The sequence below is a fragment of the Zeus faber genome (assembly GCF_960531495.2).
Source record: "Zeus faber genome assembly, chromosome: 6".
Taxonomy (NCBI): Eukaryota; Metazoa; Chordata; class Actinopteri; order Zeiformes; family Zeidae; genus Zeus; species Zeus faber.
Window position 1 is genome coordinate 24,255,940 of NC_137201.1, and position 10,410 is coordinate 24,266,349.

Genomic DNA, 10,410 nt, shown 5'->3' on the forward strand with positions numbered 1-10,410 from the left:
CGTCTCCTGTATCTTTAACCATCTTTAAACTAGATTATGTGTATGTGGGCATGTATTGTACTCACTTGTGTGTGTGTGTGTGTGTGTGTGTGTGTGTGTGTGTGTGTGTGTGTGTGTGTGTGTGTGTGTGTGTGTGTGTGTGTGTGTGTCTGTGTGTGTGTGTGTGTGTGTGTGCGTGTGTGTGTGAGTGTGTGTGCATCAAAGCATTTGTGGCAATACATACCATAATTGCCTTCTAAATATTAACCAGAGACCCGAGATTTCCCCCACTAGCTCTGGTTGCTCTATGGACAGAAAGGCCCTGGGAGAATGTGTGTGTCAAAAGGTTACGCAATCAGCCCACCACGCCGAGACAGCTCAGACCTCTCAGTGTGTGTGTGTGTGTGTGTGTGTGTGTGTGTGTGTGTGTGTATGTGTGTCAGTGTGTGTATGTGTGTGTGTGTGTGTTTGGCGTTCTGAATGGGACTGGAGGAGGCATAGAGGAGCTGAGGGACTATAGAGTGGGCGCAGAGGGATTTGCTCATTGAGGGCTGCACCAAAGTTCTGAGCGGCACTGATCCCCGCCCCTCCATCCAGGTTCTTATAGTAAAACCTGCAACAACGACACGCAAATATCTGCTCTCTCAATCAGCTCTGCGAGCTGTCAATCTGCACCGCTATGAAAGGTAAGTGCCGTTACGCATGTCAAATAATAATTATTTAAATTCCAGTGAATTACCATAGGAGTTGCACATTGAATTGTTGAACTGCATTGAATACTTTGTTTTACATTTTTTTTACATCAGTTATGGGTGAATTGTATGATTGTTAAGTGAAAGCAGGTTTGGTTGGTCGTGTTTACATGGTAAAAATCCGCATTTATTGCGGAAATTGATTGGCTTGTGCATGATGTAACGGTTTTTCAAGGACAAGTAAAAATAAGTAAAGTAAAAGTAAAAAAAGAGGGTTGTTTTTTTTTTTTTACCAAAGTTACATACACCTGGAATTTTCTCTTGCCAATCTATCACATGTATTACGGGAACTAGGTTTTGCTTAATCAGATTGGATGACAGAGTGAACCTGAAATCAACCAAGGTCAGTTGTTTCCTCAACAAGGAGTACCACTCTGAAAATATTAGGAAAGCCAGTTATGGAGTGTGCAAATAAAAAGGATGAAAATAAATCTAAATTTGAGCCATCGACATAATTAGAATGAAAATATTGCCAAATTCTGAATAATGAAAAGGAAACTCCATGTTTCCACAGACTAATTTAACTTCACATGGATAGTAGGCCTATCTCTCCTCAGAACATCACTCCGAAAGTTTGGGATTTCACAATTAAAACCCTTGAAATCGTGAAATCGAATGAAAACAAAGCCAAATTTGGACTAGAATAAAAAATAATCATTTTAATTTCCACAGACCAATCATTATTAATGTTATTTTAATTTTTATTGTTCATTTTTATGGTGAAAAAGCACAATTTTAAAGGAATTGCACCAGAGTTGAAGCTAATTTACATAATAATACAGTTTAAAATACAATACATTATACATAAACAATCCCAATAGTGTCAAATAGTTGCTAATTAACTTTCTTCTTTTTTGGAACATTGACAGTTGAGCAACAAGAGGCCAGGCATGCTGATACTTTGCTCATGACAGCTGCCCATTTGGCTGCAACCTGTTCTTTGCTATTTTGGTTGTAATAACATAAATAATACTTCCATTGGATACTCCAAGCTTAAAACTTGAGTCAGTATCAACTGACTAGCAGTGGAGTTTTGCATGTGATTGAGTAAATATAAAGTAATACTCGGTGGGGTCGTTAGGGGTGGGCATTGGGAGCTTTAGCCCCAATGTGTTCTTAATAGCCCACAATCTCAAATAGCCACGCAAGGCGGGCCAGCGATGGGGCGCCCGTGATCCAAGCGAAAAAATGTGTTTTTATTTTAGATGAAGGTTATATTATTTTGTTCCGTTTCCTTATGGATCAAAAAAAGCTCCATGCGTAATTGGAATACTTTCTCCGTCACTATCTTACTTTGGCAGAAATGGAATACCATATGTAATATAAGTATGTTTTAATTAGTGCATAATCCCATGAAAATAAGAATCGTGTTGTGTTGGCATTGCCTAAGAATGACCCCTTTATATTTACATAAGCGCGTGTACACTTCAAGGAGGCCCCCATGTTGCATCGCTATGTTTCTTATACAATATCCCAGAACGGACAAACCAAACACTGGCTCTAGGGAGGGCCTTTCAACTGAACACCCCTCCCTCGCGATTTTCTCGAGTTTCTCGAGAAAATCGCGAGGGAGGGGTGTTCAGTTGGTTGGGACCTACAACCTCACCGCTAGATTCCACTAAATTCTACACACTGCCCTTTCAATTCAGTATCTTCTAGTTTGCCCATTGGGGGTTCCCCAAATCTTTGGCATTTGGGAGCATTTCACCTCAGTAACCACCCTTCCAGATGCTTACCCTTACCTCACGGTGAGACGTCTCGGTCTCAAGCTGCATGTCTTAAAATGTCCCGGCTTTCAACATTAAAATAATAATAATAATAATAATAATAATATTATACTTGTTTTCAGCACTCACATATACAGTATATATACACCGATCAGACACAACATTAAAGCCACTGACAGGTAAAGTGAATAACATTGATCGTCTGGTTCAAATGGCACCTGTCAAGGGGTGGGATATATTAGGCAGCAAGTGAACAGTCAGTTATTGAAGTTGATGTGTTGGAAGCAGGAAAAATGGTCAAGCGTAAGGATCTGAGCCACTTTGACAAGGACCAAATTGTGACGGCTAGACGACTGGATCAGAGCATCTCCAAAATGACAGGTCTTGTGGGGTGTTCCCGGTATGCAGTGGTTAGTACCTACCAAAAGTGGTCCAAGGAAGGACAACCGGTGAACTGGCGACAGGGTCATGGGCGCCCAAGGCTCATTGATGCACGTGGGGAGAGAAGTCTAGTCCGTCAGGTTCGATCCCAAGAAGAGCTACTGCAGCACAAATTGCTGAAAAAACAATGCTGCTATGATAGAAAGGTGTGAGAACTACGCGCCTACAATGGACACGTGAGCATCAGAACTGGACCATGGAGCAATGGAAGAAGGTGCCTGGTCTGATGAATCATGTTTTCTTCTGTAGTTGCTTGATGATTTTGATGTGTTGATGAAGAAGGAGTGACCGCTGACGCTGACTTGATTATAAATAATAGGTTTATTACAAAAGAACAGCATCAGACCGGACTTGCCATGGTTGCCCGGGAGAGAACAAAGCCGGAAGTATTCTCTGTCGGATGCAACTAGGGCGGGTTCTTTTATGCTTGTCCAGAGACAACGTTGACCATCTGATTCCCCTACATAGGTCACCGGTCACATTTCAGCTCCCTTATCACCGGGACCCCTGACAATGGGCTCTCTCTCTTGAGACCCCTGGCACCGTCTGTTAATAATTATCTTATACAATGGGGGCTGTCTTGGGACGCCACACATGCCAAGACACCTCACTTCTACATCATGTGGATGGGCGGGGTTAGGGTCCAAGCCGATGGAGCCTCTGTGGGATGTGCTGGAACAACAAGCCCGATCCAAAGGGGGCCCCACCTCTCAACTTCCAGGACTTAAGGGATCTGCTGCTAACGTCTTGGTGCCAGATACCACAGGACACTTTCAGAGGTCTTGTGGAGTCCATGCCTCCATGGGTCAGAACTGTTTGGGGACACGAGAGCAAGATACACAATATTAGTGGTTATTAGTGGTGGTTTTAATGTTGTAGCTGATCAGTGTATATTATATATACGGGCAAGCAGAAAAGAGCACAAAGCAGCTACACTCTGTGCATGAAGATCTCACCGGAGAAGAGTGGACGTGTTGACGACGTTTCTATTAACGTCATCAACTCACCCACTCGCTTGCTGTGAATTTCAAAATAAATCTTTATCAGGCAAAAAAGAGCCTGCAGCCTGCAAGACGACAAGTCACCCCCCCCCCCCCCTTCAAGTTATGATACTATGCATAATTTGTATTAAGAATCAAATAAGATATGATGTTCAATGAGCATTTCAAAGGCAGAATTTGCATAAAGAATGTGAGTAACTATTGACAGATCAAAACAACCTGTGCTTAAAAAATTATGGTTTATCACAACATTAAATTGATATATTTTATAATTTTTTTTTGCTCTATGTGCAGTGCTGGTAATTATTCATCAAATCGTTAAACAAAGGGAAACAGTATTTGCCCTCTTGTGTGCAGCTCACCAGCTGCTTAAAAGACATGTGATGGGCTTTTTTTTTTTTTTTTACCAAAATGTCGCTGTATGTCATTTGACTGCATGGAGTACTGGTGAGTTGAGGTGTCTGCACACCTAAAATTCTTCTCAGCAGTTGCAGAAGGAGAAAGGCAAAACTGTGCAGAGCAGCGTGCATGGAGTTCCTCCACCTCAGTGTACCAAATTACTGGAAGTATGTCCTAAAATGTCCAACTTTCATGAATATTTGGATGAATATGCCCTCTGTGAACAGCAGGGTACATTTCTCAACCATCAAAAAGCAACAGTAAATCTCAATCTCTAGCACGTAGAAATTACTGGCTTTTGCAGTGTATACAGTAGCTACCTGTGGGCTATAACAATACATTTACTGCGCATAGTAAAGTGTACAATTTGCCAATGTCAATATTGGCAATATAACAGAAAACATTTCCACACTGTATGAAAATGCCACCTATTCCACTGTATTAAAAGGTCTCATTCTGTGTCCTGCTGGTTGCAGCACTTCAGTGACGCGACGTCACATTGATAATGCTGTCATTTATATCAGGTACAAAGAATTTTCAGGTTACTCAGCTTAGATACCTCCTCAGGGAAAATTCTACCTCCTGATGCTCCTACAGTATTAAATTTCAATTTGTGATGTTCGGTGAAAATGTGCATGTTTATAGTATAGTGAAATATTTAAAGCCAAAAGGCCTTTGTTTCATGGCTGCAGCATTGCATCAAATAGAAAATCAAAATTAGAAAATCATTTATTGTCCATCGTTTTATCCACATTTCCCTGTAATTCATATATTCAGGACATATTTGGAAGCTCGTGCAGTAATGATGAACCCATTGATGAGTTGAAGAGGCTACTCAGAAAGTGCCTCCAGCCACATAAAAACAATCAATGCTGCAGTATCCTGCAAGATCATTTTCAGAGCGGAGTCCTCGCAGTTTTTCTCTCTGTCCACGTCCCCCGTGGCCTTCACAGTCTTTGCTTTACAAAGAAATGCAAGCAGTGTCAAACAAACACTTCTGTAAATCAGAGCAAAATCAGACTTGTGCGCCGGAAAGGTTGTCCAGGAGGAAATATGTGCAATGTATCGACTTATATCAATTATAAGAATTTAAAACTCCTCTATGCCTGAAATCAGGTATGGTGCCTGAGAACTTAAGGCTCTGACACTTATATCTTATCTTAACTTATATATTATCCACAATAATACGGATAACTGTGAAAATGCATCTTTTTTTCTCTGTTTTACTCTTCCATCAACACTAAAACGGCACTCCATTTATATTGTGATGGTAGATGGTCTTGGAATCGACACGTGGCAACCCACTGCCATGGCAGGGTTGGATTTGTTTTTATTTTGTCGTAGAACAAAACACATGTTTTGGTAAGGTCTAATCATGTAGGTTAACATGTGGAAGTTCGAGAGATTTCAGGGGAACCTAAACTGAGATATTGACCTTTGAACCACGACCTGAGGTCACCTTTATCTCAGGATTGAAATGAGCTATGTCTACGTTTAGAGCGGTCGTAGCGTCTTCTGACGACGCAAGTATATTCGTTGTTTTATTCATGGACGTCGTTGTCACCCATAAATTTGTTTCATTTTCAAGTTTTTAATAATACAACTACTTTACCCATGAGGCAATTGCATCAAGATGAATTACAAAATGGTGCAGAATTGTAGTTTTTGTAGTTTTTAGGATATATATATTCTGGAAACTACAAAATATTAGGCAATTTTACCCAAAATATTAGGCAAAGTATATAATAGTTTGTTGTTGCTCCTGTAGAAGTCACAAGTATGTATGATATCAACCTTATTCTAAGAAAAATATGTTTTATTAATGATGTCATGGAGACTACACTACCCAGAATCCTAAGTGTAGCAATGTCTCTGATTGGTTGAGCTCGCTGTTACCATGGAATAGTTTACTGCACCGGCTGATGGGAACACATGCGCCCAAATGCTGATATTTACATCCAGTTCAGTTGTATCAAAAATTAAATTCATAATAAGGTTTTGACCCTATATCCCTATTTTTTCCCAACCTTGAATTTTATAGACGATTCAATAGAGAAAAAGCTAAATCAGTATCCTGCTCTTTTTGTGATAGAACAAAATTTCTATAATTATATTTAATTTATATTTATATAAGGACAGTTCAACAGGTAAATACAATCTTGAAACCAAGAGTTAAGGAATCAAAATTCCAATTTCAATATAGTAGAAGAGAAAGCAGAGCAATGTTTTACGATTGTTCTGTTGTTCCTTCAGTGTCCTTTTGGGAACACTTGCATTGTGTTGGGGGTGATTTTGCATTGTTTGAGGAAACTGAACCATGATCTTTACCTTTTTCCAGACTTTACAATGTGAACTCTATGCTCTCTACTATCTATTCGATGGTCAGTGCTGGTCAGAAAGGTTAAACTCGTATGTCTAGAACAGCACCATTTCCAAATAAAATTGAGTCAACCTGTTATTCATATGGTCATTCACCTGTATATATTACGCAATCAAATTATGAATATCAATTGGCATTTATTTGGAAGAAATCATGTTTCACCAGCAGCACACTATTTTTGGAACAATTGCTCGTAAACTAAAAAATAAATAATTCCCCTCACCGTGGAATTCCGCATAAAACTAGAAACTGGATGATGCCATCCCCACATGCAGTCTTTGCATATTTTCTCACGGCCCACTCTCTTCTTTGGTGTTCTGCAAACATCTACCTGCAAAGAAATCCTTTCTATTTTTGATTTTCTCAGCTGCTTAAAATAAGGTTGCTATAAAATCTCACCTATTAAATAGACTCTGTGTGAAGGACTCGAGGGGAGAGGTATTTGGCCCGTGGGTTCATCTGCCTACGGCTCACACAGAGACTGTGAAAAAGTAAGGTAAACTGTGATCCTGCTACTTGGCGAGTGGAAGCTCTCACTCGCCGGCACAAAGAAGTGGAGCAGATGAGGGGCTCCGCTGCCTTTGTCTCACCAAACCTTCATTCCCACCAAGTACATTCTGAAAACAAGGGGCTCTATTTTTACCGCAGGCCACAATTTGGCTTCAGTGCAGAGATTTTTGGCACTTTACTCTGGTCCATGCCCTGGCCCAATACACACAGAGGACACATGGACACTAAACACACTCTCTCACACATACACACACACTGAAACACTCAAAAACACTTCTCCACCTCTGCCCTTTACCAGATTGGGCACATTTCCAAGGATCTTAACTCAATGGGGTTTCTCCTTCTCCCGTTGTTTTGGACCTCGACTCAAAAAAGCACACATCTTCATTGATGCGTGCTGTGTCCAATAAGAGCAGGGAATTGTTTCACGTGGGCAACCAAGTTCATTCTTCAGTGTGTTTGTGTGTGTGTGTGTGTGTGTGTGTGCACATGCATGTGGTTGTTCTCTTCAAAAAACGGATTGAGAGACAATGAGAAAACGTTGCTTTTACCGTAAAGCAATTTTTTAGGCATGGAACAGCAAGGACGGGCCTCGCCAACCAGTGTGTCCCTTATCATGAAACGACAGGACAAAAAGAGAGCGAGTGAGGAGAGGGAAGCCTGAGAGAGGCCTGTTAATGCAAGTTGACAGGAGTGAGCACAGTCAGTGAGCAGTCTGTTTCCTGCACAGAGAGAGGCTTTCAGCAGCACTGGCCCCTAAACAGACCCTGGCCCAGGGTCCGACCAGGGTACAACATGGTCACGTAACAGCCAGCCTGAATATACGGAAGGTAATGACATGTGCCGCTATGCGAATGTGCAGTGAGAAGGATTTTTAGAATAATTTAAGCTTAGGCTGTTGTTGCACAATGTCTCATTTTGAAAGGAGTTGCAACACGTTGTGTTGTGTTGCTTACCAATCTTTGCAATCAGGTGATTATGTTATAATTGTGTTCGCCCTACACACAGTATTTATCTGTTAATATGCAACATACCCTACGGTACAATTCCAGTTTTACTACTGTAGTTTCTTGATGAATTTGATGTGTTGATGAAGAAGGAGTGACCACTGACGCTGACTTGAGTAAAATAATAGCTTTATTACAAAAGAACAGCATCAGACCAGACTTGCCGAGGACGTCCAGGAGAGAACCGAGCCGGATGGATTCTGTTTCGAATGAAACTCGGGCAGGTGCTTTTATGCTCGACCAGAGACAACGTTGACCATCTGATTCCCCTACATAGGTCACCATTTACATTTCACCTCCCATATCAGCGGAACCCCTGACAATGGGCTCTCTCTCTCTCTCTCTTGAGACCCCTGGCACCGTCTGTTAATAATTATCTTATACAATGTCTTGGGACGCTACACATTCCAAGACACCTCACTACCTTACAAATAATCTCTTGAACTTGAACTTACCCAAGTTGTCATCTGCGGGTATTGAGATGGGCCAATTAGGGAGATGTGGAATTTGCTCTGTGATAAACCTTCTCCTAGTTCATGGATCTGTTGATTAACAGTGGGACTTCACATTGTATAGCTCTAGATAGAAATGTTTGGCTTTCTACTTATTACCTGACCTGATAACATTGCCAGTGGCATCACTAGGGGGGACGTGGAGCGGGTGACGCCATCAGTGGGGGTGACACCAATATAACTGTCTATAAAATTTGTTGTGCAGCATTTCAGCGGAAATTTATTCTTTTTTATAACATTATCCCTGTAGTTAGTTAGGACAACATTTTTTTTTGTAAGCTCAGCATACATGTACTGTATCAATCCATACGGAATGCGTAATGGAGAGGGAGCGATCTCCGCTCTACTGAGCATCCCGTTTTCCTGTTTCTCCAAATAAAACAAATAAAAAGTGTTTTATTTTAAATGTATTTGTCCCATGTCCAGGGATGGACTGGGACCAAAAAATGTCCCTGGTCTTTTTTACCCAGAACAGCCCACCACAACCAGCCCCAATACTCTGGGCTAAAACAGTGTAACACTAAAACAGTGTTAAACAGTGTTACACTTAAAGCCCAAGTGAAGGCTTTGGTGCCAGCAGGCCACCTCTATGAGCATACCATGATACATTCAGGCAGTCAGTTTGTCATGAATGTCTCTATTTGAACAGGCAGTATAATCTATTTCAACACAGGAAATAAGTCAGATAATACTTTTATATTTAGCATGTATTTAGCAAACTGTAACGCATACTGTGTCATTGTTCAGGGTTGTTCGGTGATGCCGTATTGCTGCGTCGTACTGTTGTATACTGTGCTGTATTATCCCACTAACACTACCTCACTTCATTCACATGCCACTTTACTGCACATATCTGTATATACATAATTGCCTATTCCATATACATAAGCATATTCCCTTTATCTATTTATTTTATTTTATTTTATTTTATTCTATATATTTTTATTTTATTCTATAAGTATTATTCGACTTACTGTAGTACGTTTTAGGAATCAATTAGTTGGTCTATTAGAAATAAATTTTTCCCTAGGACATTGTGTGTTGTCACCGGGTGCGTTGCATTACATTTCACTGCATATATGTATGAAAGTATGTATATGTATGTGACGAATAAACCTCTTGAATCTTGAATCTTGAATACCATTGCCAATTTGATCACCAAGTGACGTGTTGGGGGACCTCCGGCACAGAAGACGGGGTTGTAGAAACCAGTTTATTGTAGAGAGAAGGCTAGTTGGAATTAGCCCAGGAGCAGATGGAGGTGTGTCATGACAACGGCTCCTCTCCTGAGTGTGTGTGGGGATGGGGGTTTTAACCTGTTGCTTCTTAGACCAACCAACGAGCAACAGGTATGCAGCCACTCTGATCCTGGGTCCCCAATTATCTAGATCCAGGTTTCTGAGAATACTGCAAGAGAGAATGTGCCATCCATAAAGACTCTGCCCTCTCTGCCTGTGCAAATTTATAACCTGCCATTCAGGCCCCGCAGAGCCATCCCCTGCCAATATCTGAATAAAGGGAGTCCACATATTTATACCCACTTCAAACACTGCGCCCTGGGTGACACCAACACTAGTAATGCCACTGAACATTGCTCCTTTTTAGGGTGTTGTCGGTTTGTTCAGTTTCTGTCCACTTTTTCATTTCTTCATACCCAATTATTTTCCTTCACCATTTGATGGCTGTTTCAGAACATAAAGGT